Genomic DNA, 15,446 nt, shown 5'->3' with positions numbered 1-15,446 from the left:
AGGAATACACAACCTAGCAGAGGCAGGCTTGGATAGTTAGGCAAGAAAATACAGACTTTCTAAAAGTGGTATTTCCAAACACAGAATGTTAAAACCAAGTTCACTAAAAGATGTATTTTATCATTCTGAGTTCAGGCATACTAACGTCGAATTTCTACCTAGTTCCCTGAGTCAGTTAGGATTATAAGATGTTATAATCAAAACTGCCCATTCTGGCCTATGGGGAATAGATAGCCTTGCAATAATGAACAAGCATTTGCAATGCAATAGGCCTCGCAGCATTAAAGTTTGAGTTACTGGCATTGTAAATGACAATGCTTTGAATTAATTTTTTTTAATTTGCAATTGGTATATAAATATTGTTTGTGAGTGGTTAGCTGTTGCTTATGCTAAGCTAAGTTGGCAGTAATATAGAGTGCTAGTCTTGCTTGTTATAAGCATGCTGATTTAAAGCGCTCTGATACCTGCGGGTAAAGTTTGCGCTATATAAAAGTGTAAACTAATAAATAAATAAACTAGTATTGGCAATGCCAATACGGTCAGCCCTCACATATTAAGCGACATGTGTAAATACACCACACCTGACTAACCTATTTTTGAATGCTTGTGTTCACATGCTTTGCCAATACTTGTCAGAGTCTGTCTGAGGAACAGGTGATCTAGGATTGAGGGCAGTGGGGGTAGCGGAAGGCTGGTGTTCTATGGGTCAGCATAGAGGACAGGGAAGAGAGAGCTTCGGGTGAGGCGTTACTGTGATGGTACAGTGTATGTGTTTGTGCTTCTTCATAACATCAGGGCTTTCAATGTCGTGGATTCATTTATATAGTGGATTGATATTGCCTACACCTTATTGGCCTATTTTATTCTTCAGAATTTGATACCCATTGTCGTGGTGTCACCAGGGCTTTAAGTGGAAGCTTTTTCAATATTATATACAAGCCATAGTTCCTGCCTATCTATCTTATGCAACTACAACCTTTGACAAAGCCAAAAGTCCTGACTTGCTGTAGGTATGATGTTACTCGTTGTATCAAACTTCTGGATGCAGTGACAGAAACAACAAAACAACAAAATACAAGTCAGGCGGCAAACTATGCTAAACACATATTTTTAGCTTATGTGTTTTAAGCCACGCTCTTAATTACGTTGGCCATGCCCCTTTGTAACTTTCTTGTTGCCATGCGAATTCATTTTATTTCAACACAATCGGATTTCGTTCACTCACAGTCTCATAAAATGTCCTCAATTCTAGGTAATTAACCCCACCTGACAAAACGGCATTAATTCCATGCCATTGTCTTTGAATAGCTTCATTTTATCATGTTCAGTTGTCTAGCCAATAATTTATGTGCTTGCAGACATCTTGTGGTACATAATAATTAAATATTTTCAAGACTATGATCTGTTCTTTCTAAGCCTTCTGTACCCCAGTTCTCACGAAGAACAGAAAATTGCTCCTATTAAAATTGCTTTCTATTCCTAGGAACCCATTTCTCACAAAACGGGCTGACAGAGACATTCAACCTAAGTACTCAAAGCATAGTGTAGCATTTTGCCATTTAAGGACAGCACAGCCTTATTAAGCCAAGTTTTAAAAGAACACAATAACGCTTTAGTGGCGTAAAGAAAACCTACAAGCTAAGGTCAAAGCATGCATCTACACAGTGTTTACCCTGTATATTTCTGCGATATCGTTTGTACATTAAACCCTAAAGAAGCAAGGATATCTGGCCTTCAATGTGTAGAATCCATATGAATTGTAGAGGTTTTCTTGCAATAGTGAGCTGACAGAATCTAAATAAGCATTTACTTTATGAGTACCACAACACGAAACCGAAACCTTACGTGGGGCGGGACTTCCACCTTTGGAAGCCCGCGCACGCGCCCACGGATGGCCAGAGAAGCAGTGCTGGTGACGCGGGGCTCCCATGCCTGAGGGAGAGCCCCACGGAGTCTGCAGAAGTCCACAAAGCCGGTAAGTGGGGCTTAGTTGGAGGGGGGAGGGGGGTGGGCTTGTGTGTGTGCGCGCTTGTGTGTGTATTTGTGCGGTGGCATGTGTGCGGCGGTGGGGGGGGCGGCGGGGTCTCTGTATGTGTGTGTGCGTGCGTGTGTGTAGGTGCGCTCGTGTGTGTGTGTCTCTGTTTGTGCGCATGCGTGCAGGGGGAGGTGTGGCTGTGTGGAAGCTTTCCAGGAGAGGAGACAGGAGCTGGCCACAGCGAGCGTGTTCGTGTGCGCATGGCCTGCTCAATTCCGAGCGCGCGGCCATCTCCTGTCCCCTCTCCTGGAAAGAAGAATCCCTAACAATAGGTCTCTGGCGAGACCGCGCTTCGTGCGGTGCAACGCCATGAGACCTAAAAATGAAAATGGCTGTAATTCACTATTAGGACATGCCACACACACCAGGGCTTGTCCCACCTTATACTTACAATGCACCCTGCCCATGGGCCTACCTTAGGGGTGTCTTATATGAAGAAAAGGGAAGGTTTAGGGACTGGCAAGTGGGTGCACTTACCAAGTCAACATGGCAGTACTAGACTGCACAAAGGCTCTGCAATGGCAGACCTGAGACACACTTTACAAGCTGTTTCTGTAGGTGGCACTACCAGTGCTGCAAGCCCACCAGCAGCATTTGATTTACAAGCCCTGGGCACCCATGGTGCACTGTACTAGGGTCTGACAAGTAAATCAAATAACGCAATCATGGAGTCACCAATCAATACACCAATTTACAATAGAGAGTATATGCACTTTAGCACTGATCAGCAGTGGTAAAGTGCCTAGAGTCATAAAACCAACAAAAACAGGTCAGAGAAAAAACTGGAGGAAGACAAAAAGTTCAGGGATGACCCTGCAAAAAGGGCCAAGTCCAAAACATAATTATTCTACATGTTTATACAAAGCAATACGCATGTATAGGTATATATCTATAATACAAATAAATGCTTATGTACAGAGGGTTATGCAAGATATATTTGTGTTTGCATATGGTGCTTATGTGGGGAAGAGCCAATTCTTGAGTAGTTTTCTGAAGATAAGGTTGTTGTCCTTGGATCATATGTTGGGGGCGGGGTAAAGAGTTCCACAGTTTGGCTGCTTGTTCAGAAAAGGATGTGCCACCTATTTATTTTCCTGTATCTTGGGATTTTGAGGCAAGGTGCCACTCTAGAGCGGAGGTTTCTTTGAGAACGTGTTTGGTGATTTTATTCCTGATGAAGAGTGGTCCCATTCCAATTAACACTTTGTGGGTGATACAAAGCAGAGATGGTAGCTTGGACCTTGTGTGGAAATCCCAAATGAGGGAAGATTTGTTGCGCAGTTTTTATTGTAAAAAAGCTTGATAATGCTAGTTTGTCCACTTGGGCATTTATCGATACCTTGGAGTCCATGGTCATTCCAAGGTTTCTTACTTCCTTCCATACTTTAGGTGGTGATCCCAGGTCATGAGGCCCGGCAGCAAGTAGGTCATAATGTCTCCAAACATCACACATGAGTATTTCTGTTTTGGAAGAATTCGATTTGAGATGGCTCCAAGTCCTCTATAGATCCATGGCTTTGGGACAACTGAAAATCGGCGAGTTTCCAATGTCTTTGGGGCATTCCAGTTGTTATTACACACGCTTGCTATGGACCACCCCACAAAACGTATAACAAACCTTTGAATAAAATCTAGCTTACATCTCATCAGACAAAGTAATTGAGGTAAATTAGTTGTGCACTCAAAACCAGACTTGCACCAAATCCACAAACCAAAACTGCTGCTTGAGTTCCTATCTGGCATGGACCTGGTCTTAAAAGTTTGACCTGGACTTTTCCTATTGGCGCAGGACCAAGACTGATTGGCACGTGTGGGTTTCTGTTTAGAATGGTATAGTGGACAAATCACAATGGATTGTAATGTGGTCCAAGCGCTTGCCAGTGGATGAGATTAATGTGAGTATTCCTTTCAACCTTTTTTGTTGTTACTGTAGTAAACGTTCAGAGAGCGAAAGGTATGCCCAGTGGGCCACAAGAACCATTGTATACCTCGCTGACCAGGTCTAAGTAGGCTGAAAGCAGTTTAAATCTACTTGTGGTTCCATCTGGGGGGGACCTTGCCTGGCATTTCGGGCTAGACTCTTTGTCCCGGAGCAGAATCAGGAATAATCTGCATACAGCAGGTCTCAGTTTAGAGTGTAACCGTGCAAGTAAGTTGTGGTACACCCCTAATTTCAAATTGCAGCCAAACACACAAGTTCTGGCTAGCGCCAAATCAGTCTACGATAAGTTTGTCTATTTATCGACACCAGATGATGTCAGTGTCTTGGTTGTTAATTCCAAGAACCATATTCACCATACATGTATATATTTTGCTAGATAGTCTGTAGATTTGATTATAAGGTGGCTTTAAAATTAGCGAATTAATATATAAATAACAGTTCACAGTGGGAAGGTTACTGAGGTTCTCTAAATCAAAAGGAGAGAGTCAGGGAATTTACATACACTATGTGAGGTGGGAACTCCTGGTCCCCGGAATAGTTTACAACAACAATGGAGGAGTATCCCCTCATCAAGGGAGGCAGAGAAAATTCTCTGAGTCTAGGGTTTGGCACTCGAGTCAGCACATTATGCCCCAATCCGTTGTCGGATAATGAATATCCTTATAGAAGACACCTCACTCACCAACCTAGTTGGTGACATGCTTCATCATCGGGGTCCCACCCCATAGGCCGAGTGCCCACAGGGTGTGCTGCGACACCTGACTACGGTGGAGCTGGTTAGTTTTTTTTTTATATGTGCATAACTTATAAAAACTGACAAGTGTATTAAAAAGGGCCAAAACTACTCACTTCAAGTATTTATTCTTGAGTGCTTGAACCCTTGTAAAAACAGTGTGGCACCAGTGCCTAGTTAGGTAGGTTTTGGTGTCTCAAGAAGTATGGTGTGTTAAAAATAGCGAAGTGTGCTATGTGAGATTTAACAAGAAAACTACTATTAATTAGGTCTACATGTTTCAACCATTGATTTAATTCTTTGGTTTTCGTCAGGACCGTGATGATTGAACTGGGTGGTCCGCACACGCTAAGGTGCGCCCTGCCCTAGTTCAATTTGGAGACTGCAAATAGCGATCTCATGTAAAAAGGTGTGTAATTTCCTAATTCGGGAAAAAACCTGTAAGACAAACAGTGGGGGGGAAAAGAAAGAAGATGGGGATCACATACCAGGGTAGACACAACAATGAATTACATTTAACATATATTCTACTGGTCGTAATCACAACCGAAGGATCAGTAGATGGAGTCATGCCAGCGTCTTATTAAAACAGTAGGGTCCATCTACTACGATCAGGACAACAGTGCTCCAGTGATATTTGCCGGGACATGCCTGAAATAAGGAGCCAGTGCCAGGATGAGGTGTCGAACTGGTTTGGCAACTGGGAATCTAGTGAAAAAGGGCCATTGTGGGGGAGAGTGATCTCTATCGTGCTGTGTTTTGGGCGGCTACGTATACACAACGTAGGTGGGTTTTTACGTGTAGTGCTAGCGTCGCTAGAGTGAATCACACGAGCGACATTGTAAAGCTTACACTTGAGGCGATAACTACCGCTTCATGGGCATCAACATTTCCAAGCTGGCAAGTGTCCGTCACCTGTAAGTTTAGAAACAGAGGCAAAGTATGAGCCAAGATGTGCCTGAATGGGACAGAGAGGTAGATTCAATGTTATCGTGCGGTGGATTGCTGTCAACGCACGTAGGTCAGCGTGATTGCACTTACTTGCAACTTCTGTTCGTCTCGCGGTAAACCTACTTGGTTACTGCTAGAGGTGCCCCGTGGAATGACCGGCTGTCTCCGGGATGCCGAGAAAGTAAGCCGTTCCGCATTTCCTGATTGGGCGTGGCCTTGGGTCGTGATTCTGAGTTAGCCAATCGGAGTGCGTTACGGGGGAGGGGACTGTTAGCTCTACCCGATCGCATATTGGCTGAAGCATGTTACGTGGCAGTCTTGTTACCATGGGGATCATGCTAACCATTTTTCTTTTGTGGGAGGAGATCAGGCATATTGGTGCACGAACTCCTGTCCCGAACAGAGAATAATTGCGTATTTGGGATTTTGACAGAATGGTAAAGAAAGGGAATGGCAGGTAATTCACAAAGGACTTATATCAATATTTACCTGGTATTTCCATAAGGAATTATGGCGCAGAGTAACCTGCTGGTTCATAAGAGCAGCCTGATGATTCATAGGAGCATGCTCAGCTTAATTAACAAAACTGTAGGACAAAGTGCTTATCCCATCACTCTATTCCACGGGATATTATCGTTCAAACCAGACTTGTGGGTAGAGAGTCTGTACACCCATCTCTGTTCTCTCTCGAACAGGCGTTGACTGAGATTGGTTCCTGGCTTGATCTGCTCAATGATTGTCCACTGTATATCGTCAGGTGTATGTCCCACCGACAAATAATGTTCAGTGAGTCTTGTGTTGTTTTTTTTGCACCTAATGGTACTCCTGAGCTCTCCAATACGTAGTTTTACTTTTCTACTAGTCATTCCTACATAGTGTAGGTTACAAGGACATGTTAATCTGTAGATGACGTTTTCACTGTTACAGTTAGTCTGCCTTCTGATTATCCAGGTCTTATTGGGATCCAACTGTAGTGTCTTGGTGTTGTTGGTGAATGGGCAGACGCTACAACTCCCACACTTGTAGTGGCCTGTCACTCTCGGTAGACCCCATAAATTGGTTATTGTTTCTCTCTCTGGCGTCTCTTTTTTTGGCCTGGTGTTGACTATTGCATCTTTGATGCTACGTGCCTTCCTGTACGAGAAAAGGGGTTTCTCCCATCTCAGGTTGCCTGTGTTGAGTATATTCCAGTGCTTCCCTATTATTCTGGTTACTTCATTAGAAATGGTGTTAAATGTGGTAACACAGGTCAGGGGGATTTCATCCACTATTTTAGTTGTATTCTCCAGTAAAGCCGCTCGCGGCTGGTTTCGCGCTCGCTTTTGGCTTTTGTGCAGGATCTTTTCTGGGTATCCCCGGTCCCGCAATTTCTGGGAAAGGTCGTGGGCTTGCTTCTTATAGTCCTCAAGTTCGCTACAATTTCTGCGGATCCTCAGAAATTGGCCGTAGGGCAGGTTTTCACGCAGTGGTCTCGGGTGAAAACTTTCAAACCGTAGTAGGTTGTTTTTGGCAGTCGGTTTGTAATAAGTGACTGTTGTCGATTTTCCATTCTCCTTTGTTATCGTCAGATCTAGGAAGACCAATGTGTTCATATCTTTCTCATATGTGAACCTTAAGTGGTCGTCACATGTGTTAATCCAGTTAAAGAAAGACAATAGGGTTTCTTCTGTACCTTTCCATATGGTCAGCACATCGTCGATGTACCTTCTCCATAATAGAATGTTGGAACTGTAGGGGTTGGTATTGCTGAGAATGTACTTCTCCTCAAAATCATGGACTTAGAGACCCGCTACGCTCGGCGCAAAAGTGCTGCCCATGGATGTACCCCCAGTCTGCAGGAATATTTTGTCCTCAAACTCAAAATGATTTCTTTTGAGGGCCAATCTGGCACACTCCAAAATGAATTGCCTAGGGGTTCTCGATGTCCACTCTTCCTTTTCTAGCGCCTTCCTAAGTACATCCAGTGTGGCATCCTGGGGGATACTGGTGTACAGGCTCTCAATATCAAAACTCACCAGGATGGTGTCATTCTCCACCGTGAGTTGATCCAAAATTTGCAGTAAGCTTTTGGTATCTTGTAGGTACGTGCTGGTTTTCTGTACCAAAGTCTTGAAGAACACATCACAGAATTGTGACAAAGGTTCCAAAAGGGAACCAAGACCGGAGACAATTGGTCTACCAGGAGGGGGCATTTTGTTTTTGTGTATTTTCGGGAGTGTATAAAAGTAGGGTATCCTCCCCTCACTTTTACATAGGAAATCTGCCTCCTGTTTTGATATGTATCCCTCTGTTTCACCGTACTCCACAAGTGATTTTATCTTGCTTTTCAGATCTTCCGTAGGTTCCACCGGTAGTCTCCGGTAGTTGTTGTGGTCTGCCAGTAATCTGAGACACTCATTCTGGTAGGCTGCTCTATCTTGCACGACAATCCCTACACCTTTGTCTGCGGGTTTTATTGTGATGGTGTCACAATTTCGTAAATTGTCCAGTGCGGTTCTCTCCTGTTTCGTGAGATTCATGAATGGTTTTTTAGGTGTGGCGTTTTCAACATCATTGAAGACGGCTTGCTCGAAAGTGGAGATTTCCACCGGAGTCATATGTGGTGGTGGGGTAAAGGTAGATTTATTCCTCAGCCCTGTTTCATTAGGAGCCAAGTTCTCCTCAGTGTTGGTTCTCCTCTCAAAGAAAGCTTTCAGTCCCAGTTTCCGGAAGAATGATGAAAGTTCGCAGTGAAGTTTAAATTTGTCTAAGTTCGCTGTGGGCACAAAACCCAAACCCTTATTAAGGACTGATTCTTCATCCCTGCTTAAAGGTCTGGTAGAAAGGTTGGTTACTAAGTTCTCCGATTGCTTGGCCCTGGCTGTTGGGGTTTGTTCCTGTTCTGGTTCGCACTCGGGTCTTCCGGTGCCCAGTGTACTTGACCGCCCTGATTCAGGTTTTTTCTTCTTCCCCGCCCTCTGCCGCCCCGGTATAAAAAAGGCGGTCTATAGGGGTTAGGTGGAAAGAATGGTTGCTGAAAGGGTGGTTGCCACCCGTACATCGGGACATTCTGTGGGTGGTAGTAAGGATCAGGGAAACCTTGCATGGGCATTGGGTTAAAAGTCGACCGATTACTTTGCCCTTTCCCACATCCTGTGCCTCTTTGTTTGGTACTCCCACCACTAGAGTTCCCACTGGAGTTTGATGTATTACTTGATGCGTTGCTGTAGGCATCTGATTTATCCTCTCCTTTAGATGGTGGTACAAACTCAGGGTCTGAATATGGGTATGCCTTAACCATTGAGAACCTCTTCAAGTCCTTCTGGAACTTCTGCACTTTTTGCTGTGTCAGATTATCCTTATAATCCGTCATCTCTTTATTCAACTCATCAAGCTTCTTCTTGAAACCTGTGATGGTAGTTTTCATATGGCCTTCTGCCAACTGGATCTCTACCTGGATCTTTTCAGAGAGTCTTAGGGCAGTCTTTAGAATCAAAACTATCCAATCGTGCGTGCAGTGCCACGCTATGGGTGCCCAGTCCTTACGAAATAGTACATCTTCGAGAAAAATGCGGGGAGCATTGGAGACTAATAGCCCCTTAGGTGCCATATTGTTGCTCAGATATTGAGTATCGTCCCATGTAGAATAGTCCTGATTCTATTCCTCTTGAGTTCTGCCAAATTTTCCAAATCCTTGGTTGTAGAAATGCTCTGAGCTATATATGCATCCGCAAAAATAGATAAATCACTCATTATCTCCTCTATCTCAGCTGAGGTATAGGAGAGGCCCTGATTTTCGGCCATGTTTGTGATGGGTTGTGCCGGTGTAGTACAAATGTATCTATGTGTGTATCTCTCGCAGCTGTGCGCTGCCTAAATCTCTAAATCAAAAGGAGAGAGTCAGGGAATTTACATACACTACGTGAGGTGGGAACTCCTGGTCCCCGGAATAGTTTACAACAACAATGGAGGAGTATCCCCTCATCAAGGGAGGCAGAGAAAATTCTCTGAATCTAGGGTTTGGCGCTCGAGTCAGCACATTATGCCCCAATCCATTGTCGGATAATGCATATCCTTATAGAAGACCCCTCACTCACCAACCTAGTTGGTGACATGCTTCATCATCGGGGTCCCACCCCATAGTTCGACTGACTACAGTGGAGCTGGTTAGTTTTTCTTTTATATGTGCATAGCTTATAAAAACTGACAAGTGTATTAAAAAGGGCCAAAACTACTCACTTCAAGTATTTATTCTTGAGTGCTTGAACCCTTGTAAAAACAGTGTGGCACCAGTGCCTAGTTAGGTAGGTTTTGGTGTCTCAAGAAGTATGGTGTGTTAAAAATAGCGAACTGTGCTATGTGAGATTTAACAAGAAAACTACTATTAATTAGGTCTACATGTTTTAACCATTGATTTAATTCTTTGGTTTTCGTCAGGACCGTGATGATTGAACTGGGTGGTCTGCACACGCTAAGGTGCGCCCTGCCCTAGTTCAATTTGGAGACTGCAAATAGCGATCTCATGTAAAAAGGTGTGTAATTTCCTAATTCGGGAAAAAACCTGTAAGACAAACGGTGGGGGGGGGGGGGAAGAAAGAAGATTGGGATCACATACCAGGGTAGACACAACAATGAATTACATTTAACATATATTCTACTGGTCATAATCACAACCGAAGGATCAGTAGATGGAGTCATGCCAGCGTCTTATTAAAACAGTAGGGTCCATCTACTACGATCAGGACAACAGTGCTCCAGTGATATTTGCCGGGACGTGCCTGTAATAAGGAGCCAGTGCCAGGATGAGGTGTCGAACTGGTTTGGCAACTGGGAATCTAGTGAAAAAGGGCCATTGTGGGGGAGAGTGATCTCTATCGTGCTGCGTTGTGGGCGGCTACCTATACAGAAAATAGGTGGGTTTTTACGTGTAGTGCTAGCATCGCTAGATTGAATCACACCGGCGACATTGTAAAGCTTACACTTGAGGCAATAACTACCGCTTCATGGGCCTCAACATTTCCAAGACGGCAAGTGTCCGTCACCTGTAAGTTTAGAAACAGAGGCAAAGTATGAGACAAGATTTGCCTAAATCGGACAGAGAGGTAGATTCAATGGTATCGTGCGGTGGATTGCTGTCCCGCACGTAGGTCAGCGGGATTGCACTTACTTGCAACTTCTGTTCGTCTCGCGGTAAACCTACTTGGTTACTGCTAGAGTTGCCCCGTGGAATGACCGGCTGTCTCCGGGATGCCGAGAAAGTAAGCCGTTCCGCATTTCCTGGTTGGGCGTGGCCTTGGGTCGTGATTCTGAGTTAGCCAATCGGAGTGCGTAACGGGGGAGGGGACTGTTAGCTCTACCCGATCGCATATTGGCTGAAGCATGTTACGCAGCAGTCTTGTTACCATAGGGATCATGCTAACCATTTCTCTTTTGTGGGAGGAGATCAGGCATATTGGTGCACGAACTCCTGTCCCGAACAGAGAATAATTGCGTATTTGGGATTTTGACAGAATGGTAAAGAAAGGGAATGGCAGGTAATTCACAAAGGACTTATATCAATATTTACTTGGTATTTCCATAAGGAATTATGGCGCAGAGTAACCTGCTGGTTTGTCTTACAGGTTTTTTCCCGAATTAGGAAATTACACACCTTTTTACATGAGATCGCTATTTGCCGTCTCCAAATTGAACTAGGGCAGGGCGCACCTTAGCGTGTGCGGACCACCCAGTTCAATCATCACGGTCCTGACGAAAACCAAAGAATTAAATCAATGGTTGAAACATGTAGACCTAATTAATAGTAGTTTTCTTGTTAAATCTCACATAGCACACTTCGCTATTTTTAACACACCATACTTCTTGAGATACCAAAACCTACCTAACTAGGCACTGGTGCCACACTGTTTTTACAAGGGTTCAAGCACTCAAGAATAAATACTTGAAGTGAGTAGTTTTGGCCCTTTTTAATACACTTGTCAGTTTTTATAAGTTATGCACATATAAAAGAAAAACTAACCAGCTCCACTGTAGTCAGGTGTCGCAGCACACCCTGTGGGCACTCGGCCTATGGGGTGGGACCCCGATGATGAAGCATGTCACCAACTAGGTTGGTGAGTGAGGGGTCTTCTATAAGGATATGCATTATCCGACAACGGATTGGGGCATAATGTGCTGACTCGAGCGCCAAACCCTAGACTCAGAGAATTTTCTCTGCCTCCCTTGATGAGGGGATACTCCTCCATTGTTGTTGTAAGGTTACTGAGGTGTCAGGAGTGCACTTAGCACTGGACAGTGTCCCGGCGCACTACATATATTCTATTTTTACTTCTACAAAGCCATTATTCCTAGCATGATTTTGTAATAATACTAATATGTGTGATAGTAAACATTCCCATTTGCTACAAATGTAGTGTTTCCTTTGGGACTTACCCAAAGGAGCCTTTCAGAAAGTCACATACATAGGAGGCGAGAACAGACTGAAGTAGAGGAAGGTGGTGACATCAACAAGGTATAATCCCTGGATGATATATATATATATATATATATATATAATTATAAATAAGAGGAAACTTTTATTTACCTATTACCTTACCTTACCTTACCCTGCACGGGTTATTTGAAGCAGATTTTATTTTAGTTTCATGTTAGTTTTTGATTCAGGGTAATAGTAATTGCTAAAGGCTAGTTGGCTCTTTTAAACAATAGGACTAAATTTAGACTTATATTAGCAAATTCTTATTATAAATTATGAGTACTTGTGTGTGTGTGTTTGTGTGCTTATGTACCGACTGTAGTTTTTTTTTTTCCCTTTAGGAAGGGTTCATGGGGGGAAAGCAAGATGGCGGATTGAAGACGCCACGGAGAGGACGCTCCCGCAGGAACTCCCGCACCTAGAGGTTACTGGGGATTGAATGTCGAGAATGTAACCACAATAATCGTAACTACAGCTTGATGGTTTTCTGCTGAGAATGGTTTGCGGAGAAGGTGCCCCAAAGTACTACAAAAGCGCTACAAGTTATAAAGTCAGCCTACAAAATCAGCCTGTTGCAATTGCCGCCGTGGTGCTTTTGAGATTTTGAGCGGAACGTACCTGCGGTGTTGGAGGTTGTAATGCGTTGGAGTCGGAGCTGGAGCCGGATTGAGACTTGAGGCTTGGAAAAGGTGTGATTGGAGGAAAGTGGGAAGGCGGCGGCAGCTACGGAGAGCTGGCTGGGAGCCGGTAACGCTAGTAACGTCGACAGGAAAAGCTCCGGCAGGAAGCAGCAGGGAAGCGAAGCCATGAAGCGTTTGTTTGGTGTTTAAAAGCACGGACGGCGTGATTGACTGCCTCCTGCTATCTTACGGAGAAATTTCTTAAGGTGCCACAAAGCTACAGAAAGATACACAAAGGTGCCTCAAGTTACAGAGGTGGCTATTACATTTACCACTGTGGTGGTTCTCAAGATTTTAAAATGGAACGCACCTGCAGTGTGGAGGTTGTGCTGTAGCCAGGAGCCGGTAAGAGGCTCGAGGCTTGTGAAAATGCGAGGAGAAGAAAAGACGCAGAGGGCTGGAGGAAAGAGGATGGCAACAGCAGCTGCAGTGAATTGGTTGTTAGCCGGTAACGCCGTTTGTTTTGGTGTGTACGCGGGTGTACGGACAGTGATTGACCGGCTGAGGCTGGTCTGTTTCAGGCTTTTGGCTTTTGGCTCCGGCTCCGGCAAATACGTTAGGAGCACGAGAGGGACGACTGCGGCGAAGCAAGAAGGAAGTGCAGCAGCGCAATGACGCCTAAGAATGCGCTGAGACAGAACAGAACGACCAGAGGCACTCCTCTGAAGGAAGGAGCTGGGGCAGGAGCTGAAGAAGGGGGTGTACTGACATTCAAACCAATATCCCCAGCAGTGGTGGCAAGGATACCGCGCTCCAACTTGAATGTCTTGGAGAAAACTGGAATTACGGAGAAACAAGTTGGTAAGCCTCAAGCAACTCACCCTTCCCCTAATATGCTAAAAGATAAATCCATTGTGTTAATCTCTAAAAATAAAGACAAAGATAAAGATGTTGACGAAGACTTGCTTGATGATAAACCTAATAGTTCTAATATTAACAAAGCCATTAACAAGGCGGGTGTCCAGGGAGCCAGCATTATCGACATCACTGTAAAGGGAGGGGGGGAGCTGGATATTAATAACTCTCTGGCGAGCAATGCAGCTAACGCAGCTAATGTGAGTAAAGAGAAGTTAAATGTGCTGCTTGTGGATGATTCTACAGTTGTGAATTTGGTGCTGGCTGATGAACTTAACTTAGAGGGACTTTTTACAATAGACACTGTCAAGTCTGTCAGTAATGTAGCATCCCCCGCAGCTACGCTAGCTCCTCCTCAAGCTTTACAGGTACATGATATGACTGCGGTCGACGAGAGAATAGATAGTTGTAGCGAGGTACCGAAGATTATACAGGAGAACAACTCCAACGACGAATATGAGGAATATGTGGAGGGAGGAGATGCAGAGGATGTAGAGGAGGATACAGAACATAATGCTCTAAAAACAAAGGGGAGTAAATCCTCGGGCTCAAGAAAAAGGGGGAAGGCAAAAAGTAAAGCAAAGAAAGGGGGGAAAAATATGGATCCTTCAGTTTTACTCACAACATTAATACCAACCCTCACCGGAGGGAAACAAATCAAAGACCAGAGTCCGCTGCGCAAGTGGATTCAAGTCAAAAAGGGTGTTAAGAATCTGCAGCTGAGCTTAACAGGGGATCACTCTAAAAATTGTCAAACCTTTCAGAACCCTCAGAATATAACGCTGAATAAAGGGGGGCTATTTGACCCTGAATTAGACTCGATGGCAACGTCCTCAATTGCTATCACTCCTGTTACTCCTCCTGCTCTTATATTCTCTACTGCTGATAACACACCCCACCAGAAAGAGAAATCTTCTTTACCTACCTCCCCCCATGGTGAGGCTATATCTTTGGCACCAGTGGTATTTGATGTGTCCACTGCACCCCTTAACCGTCTCACTGCTTCTACCAACGATTCTACCAACGTTTCCACCTTGGATATAATTTTAAGAACCTTAATGGTACACCGTCAAGAGGTTCAAGAACACTTTCTACAGTTAAGGGAGGATAACAGTAGAATACATAGCTCTTTGCATAAAGTAACAAATAAACTGAACGGCGTAACAAATGATATAAGGAGCTACAACAAAGGGTTGTCGAAGTAGAGGAAACTTTGGCGACCACTATGGTTTCAACAGGTCAGCCCAACGAAGACATCGGGGCCCTACAGAACAAAGTGGAAGACCTTGAAAATAGGCAGAGACGGCAGAACCTGAGACTTTTTGGGATACCCGAAGGTTCAGAGGGTTGAGATGCGAGGGCCTATTTGGTCAAACTACTCCAAAGGGCATTCCCAGATTTATCTGACTTGGTCTGGGACTCTCAACTCCAGCAAGTACACAGATTGCCCATGATCTCCAGAAATAAGGAGAGTAAATACCCAAGGCCTTTGCTGATTTACTTTGGCAACTATCTGCTAAGACAAGCAGTTTCAATTAAAGCTAGACCGAACAATCCTGTGACAATTGATAATCTAACCTTTTTTGTAAAATCTGACCTGAGTAAGTTTACCATGGATAAGAGATCGGGGTTACGTAAATTGATTGACCCCTTTAAGTCTTTGGGGCAACTGCTTATCTTCAGGAACCTGCTCGCCTCAAAGTCATAAAAACCGGGCATACATATTTGTTTAATGATTTAAAAGAAGCTGAGCAATGTCTTGCAAAAATGGGTTCAAAAACTTAAGAAATTAAGTTTAA

The sequence above is a fragment of the Lissotriton vulgaris genome, chromosome 12 (assembly GCF_964263255.1).
Source record: "Lissotriton vulgaris chromosome 12, aLisVul1.2, whole genome shotgun sequence".
NCBI lineage: Eukaryota > Metazoa > Chordata > Amphibia > Caudata > Salamandridae > Lissotriton > Lissotriton vulgaris.
The sequence above is the reverse complement of the archived record's forward strand: the minus strand, read 5'-3'. Positions refer to the sequence as shown.